Source organism: Tupaia chinensis, unplaced genomic scaffold, assembly GCF_000334495.1.
Source record: "Tupaia chinensis unplaced genomic scaffold, TupChi_1.0 Scaffold000209_1, whole genome shotgun sequence".
NCBI lineage: Eukaryota > Metazoa > Chordata > Mammalia > Scandentia > Tupaiidae > Tupaia > Tupaia belangeri.
In genome coordinates, this window is record NW_006159684.1 from 106,002 (window position 1) to 111,492 (window position 5,491).

At 41.4% G+C, this 5,491-nt stretch overlaps 1 pseudogene; it reads right to left on the bottom strand.

The window, feature by feature from the left end:
* Positions 1-3,078: 3,078 nt before the first annotated feature.
* LOC102484988 (C-terminal-binding protein 2 pseudogene) lies at positions 3,079-4,661 on the bottom strand (annotated as a pseudogene).
* Positions 4,662-5,491: the final 830 nt, after the last annotated feature.

Consider the following 5,491-nt stretch of genomic DNA (forward strand, 5'->3'; position numbering starts at 1 on the left):
GATTAAATATACATGTTATTATCAAGAAATAATTTTCTATTTCTTTTTTCTTGTATATATATATATATATTCCCCCCTACTTCTCACCTTCTGCCATTTCCCATCCTCTTCCCACCCTGTCTCTGGTTTCTGCAGTTGTTTTCCATTCCTTTATTCTTTCCCACATTGCATTGATCACAAAATCAAAATAAAAAAATGTTAAAAGAATGTTGCATAATACTTAAAGCCAGGAAACAGATTAGGATTTTGTTTGAATGGTAGGTACATAGACCTGCCCACAACTTGAGAGAAGACAAAACTCCTTAAAACCGGACAACAAAGCCTACAAGAAAATCAGCAATGTTTTAGTCAAAAGTCATAAAATGCTATTTCACCAGTTCAGTCTCATGTACTTTATCTTCTGCTGTGGTCTTCTTATCTCTCCATTTAAATTTGGAAGATAGTATTCAACTCTGTACATGTCCCTACCATTAAGCTGGTCATTTCTTTAGCTGTTTTAGAACTCTTCTTTCTGTGTGTCTGACTTTAGTTTTCCTGGGATAGCACTCCCTTCAGAACTTCTTGGAGAGTTGGTGTGGTGTTGGTAAATTCTTTCAGGTTTTGTTTGTTCAAGAATAGTCTTGTCTTTTTGTCTCATATGAAGGATAATCTCGTGGGGTATAGTATTCTTGGTTGAAATCATTTTTACCCAACACTTTGAATACATTTTCTCCTTCTTTCCTTGCTCACATTGTTTCCAATGAGAGGTCTGCTGTTAGCCTTATGGGATATCTTTTGTAGGTAACATGACATTTTTCTCTTGCCAGTCTGAGTATCTTGTCTTTGTGGTTTTGGTCATTCTGGCTATAACGTGTCTAGGAGAAGATCTTCTTGTGTTCATCCTATTTGGGGTCCTTTTTTTTTCTTGGACCTGGATCTTTGAATGCCTCTGTAGCTTTAGGAAGTTTTCTTCCAGGATTTCATGGAATAGATTGTCAATGCCGTTATTAGTCTCTTCACCTTCTGGGATAGAGAGTATCTGGATGTTTGCACATTTAATGGTATCTAGTATTTCTCATATATTATTCTCATTTTGGCGGGGGGGGGTATTTTCTCAGGCTTCATGGTGGATTTTACTAGTCCAGCAATCCTGTCTTCTACATCTGAGATTCAATTTTATGTATGATCTAGTCTGCTTTTAATAATTTCAAAGGAGGTTTTGATTTCCTGTATTATAGCCTTCATCTCCAACAATTCCATTTGACTCTTTTTATGGTGTGTATTTCCTCTTTCAGTTCTCACAAGAAATTTCTCACCTCCTGGGAGTCATCAGCTTTTTTCTTCTAGTGTTCATTGTTTCTCTTCTCTCCCATCTCTATTAGTTTTGACATTATGAATACTCTAAATTCTTTATCAGACATTTCCATGATTTCCATTATACTGTCTGTGGATGAAGAGGAATTATTCTTTACTCTTGGAGGAGAGGTATTTTCTTGGTTTCACATATTGTTTGTGCCCCTGTGGTGATTTTTAGTCATCTGAAGGGTTATTCGTTTCTTCCTGATTTCTACAAGATCAATTTGAGTGATCAAAGGCACACAGGAAAATGTCTGCAAACTCTTCGGTGTTGTGTTTTTTTCCTTTGTGACACAGATTCCGTGTGAGTTGAGGAATATGAGAACCCAAAAAGTATTCAGATTTTGGCAACTTTTTATTAGACTTCTCCAGACACTTAGTAGGTGGAAGCTGAACAACAAAGTGGGGATTGAGATTTTCTATGACTCTAAAAGTATACATATGTTTTCTTATGGTGAACCTAGACCTGTCTAGACACAAAATGTGTGGAAGCTGAGAATCAAGGTAAAAAAGTCAGGTAGGAAGAAAAGGAAAAACGAGTAAAAGACAAAAGTGTAAAACAAAGAAAGAAAAAAAAAGGAACACATTTTTTTAAAGGCAAAAAAATATGAAAGAGGCAGTGCTGGGCCCACCTCAGATGCACATGGATTCTGAAATTAGCAAGAAGAAGAAGTCAGAGACAAGAGAGTGTACTTACAGATGTTTAAAAAAATATGTAAAAAATAAAAATTTCAAGAGAAAGGGAGAGAGAGGGACCAGCAGTTAGCGTAATGGCTATGTCGCTGGACTCCCACGTAGTCGACCGCAGTTCGTGTCCCGGACCCGGTGGCTTAAAACTTATGCCGGGTGCGTGTGCGTGCGTGCCCAAGATCCCGAGAGGAGAATGGAGGAGACGGGATTGCGGCGTGGCCATCCCCCCTTGGGGGTGATTTCTCACTTTCTGTCTCTCTGTCTCTCTCTGTCTTTCTGGCAAGTGCACATGCCCTATAGCAAAAACCTCTCCAAAAAGAGAGAGAAAGGGAGAGAGAGACACAGAGACAGAAATAAGACAGAGACCTCCCTACTTCAGTTCACTAGATGTTGGGCAGTAAGAAGAGTTTTGGGGCAGAGGCTTTTCAGTTAAAAGGCCAGGGCTGGGCCCACCTCAACTGCACATAGATTCTTGGTTTGCTAGGTGTTGGGCTGGAAGAAACACATGGCATGTTTTTCAAGTCACTACGTCCAGGATTCGAACTGTGGTCTGTCTCATGGCACACACTACAGAAGTTCATTGTTAATAAATCATATCCTAGGGTTTCAGCACTTTCATATGTAGATAACATCTTTAGTTGTCTAGCTTTTGTAATTTTTTTTTCTGGTAGGTTTTTTTGCTATAGGTCATGTACGCTTACAGGAGAAACAGAGAGGCAGAACACGAGAAATCACCCCCACGTCACCATCCCTTCACCGACATTCTCCTCCTAGGACATTGGGCACACGCTCACACACCCATGCACCTGGCATGAGTTTTAAGCAGCAGGGTCCAAGACGTGAATCGTGATCAACTACATGGGGGTCCAGTGATGTAACCAGTACACCATCTGCTGGTCACAAGCTTTTATAGTTTTAACACTGCAATATCAATGATGGATATGTCCAGAATCAGTTAAAAAGACTGTCAAATTCTTTTTCTCTTAGTTCATCTATTTGTCATTATCTCTTGGTTTCAAGTTCATCAGATTTATTACCTTTCGGCATTCTCTGCTAACACTTGTTGGGATATTCTCAATCGTCCCTGTGTTTTGTGGGTTGGTTGTGAGAAAGAGCTTGAAAAGGTGGTGCCACTGTGGGGAGGTTGTGAATCACTGGTATGCCTTCGGAATAATCCTTTCCATAGCTTCTAGAAGTCCTCCTTGAGTCACACCCATGATGGCTGATGGATATCTGTTATGTGGCATCAATGAGCTTCAGATGAATGCTTCTTGGTCTATTACTGACCAAGGAGCTGATGTGACATAGAATTTCTTGTTCACAAAGTTTCTTAGACTTTGTGGGATGTGACCTGTAATTATTCAGTGGATCTCCATGGCCACTGACTCCCTCATGTGTAGTGAAGTTTGATTATTGTACCAGGCCTTGTGAGAAATGTAGATGAGATTTGGTGCATCTTTCAGCCAACCTTAAGCAAAGCTAAAAGGCTCCAATTTGAGCATATCAAGGGCTTCTCCTTGTATTCTGCCCTCCTTGAGGGCTTGAGCTAAGGTTTTATCATCCACTAGGCCACAGAGGGTCACCAAGGAAAGCGCCTTGCCTCATCTCCTTTCTAGTAAAGTCATTGATGAGCTGGTGGTTATGTCCATTGAGTCACTCTGATATAGCAAGTCTTGCAGGGTGTAGACCCTCTGCATGCCCAGGGACTGCTCTATCCCATCCTGCAAGTAAGGGTCATAAAATAGGATACTGAATCCAAAGGCCTTGGCTCAAATGGCAACCACCTGCCCTGTAAGACTGGAGCCAATGAGACCTATTTTCTATCTGTGGATTTGGGCGGCTCCTGAGGCCACTTCGGGGATGTGCTCCACACTCTGCACCTGGGTGCCTTCCCATAGCACCTGGAATATAGCCACGTGTTTTTCCAGTAACATTGAGGATGTGGCAGATGGTGGAATTAGCAGTCTCCACAGCTGAAGACGGAACGTTGCACATGGCAATCCTGAACTCACTAGCAACTTTGATGTCAAAGTTGTCTGGGACGAGCTGTTAGTGTAATGGCTATGTCGCTGGACTCCCATGCAGTTGACCATGGTTCGTGTCGCGGACCCGGTGGCTTAAAACTCATGCCGGTCATGTGTGCGTGCATGCCCAAGATTCAGATTAGAATGGAGGAGAAGGGATTGTGGTGTGACCATCCACTCTGGGGGAGGGGGGTGGTTTCTTGCTTTCTCTCTCTCTGACTCTCTCTGTCTTTCTGGTGATTGCATGCACCTTACAGCAAAAACTTCAGAAAAAAAAAAAAAGTTGTCTTAGCCACTAATTATGTGCAGGATCATTCTCAGGACCTTGAACTTCTTGCAGGTCCTCACTATTGATGGTGATGGTGTGGTACATCATAGCACCCATGGCTTCATTTAAAACCTTCTCATGGATATCCTGAGTGAACTGTACATTCCACAAGGCCCCGGTGGCCAGGTCCTTCATCATGGTGATCTCCATGGTGCAGTCTCTGCCATCCAGCAAGGCCACAGGGGGACCAAGGTGCAGGGGCGGTTCATGATCTGGGAGCGAATACCTTCACAAATTCTGTCCAATTGTTGTACCTTGATTTTTTGCTTATCCATAATGGCCATTCTTTATGAAACTTTGCAACTCTCTCATTAGAAAAGCATAACAGTCCTCTAGGAACTTAGGGGATCTAGCAGGAGTCTGTGTACATTACGCCACTAGGAACCCATCATAAATCTGCTCAAAACTCTTAAATTTTCACACAGTCAGCTGTTCATAGGTACAAAACCATTTAAGGTGATGAAACCCTCCACCAGGGCAGCCAGCTTCAACTGCAAAGGGTGCCCATCCAGGAGGAGACAGCAGCTCCTGCTCCTCCCAGCCCACCTCTCTGGTGGCTGCCATGCTGGTGGAAGCAGCTGTGCAGAGGAGCCTTCAGCGTCCAGTGGTTTCTGACCCTGTCACTTACTCCTTCCATTGTTGGCTCCTCTGAGTAGTTTCTTAGTCACCTTAAAATGACTGACAACAGATTTTCTTGTGACACTGAAGAGAATAATACGTGACAATTAAAAATTCAAATTCCTGGATTCCAATGAGGGTATTAATACATCATGCTAACTCTTGAATCTCTGGGTAACACAACACTCTGTTGTACTAAATTATTAACCTTTTCCTGTTTAAATAACTGTTGTTTTGGTCCTTAGTTTCTTGGAAGAGAATCATTCTGAATAATCTGCAGTCGTATCTTTGGAAGCTGCTTTTGTAAAGTTGCATATTTTTCTAAGTGTCATGTCTAAAGACACTCAGAATATTTATCAAATATAATTGGCAATAAAAATATAAATGTGGGAAATTAACTTGACATTTTTATATGTATATATTTCTTTCTTTCTAAATTATTTATTTATTTTTTTTTTATTTTTTACAGAGAGATTTTTGCTATAGGATGCATGCA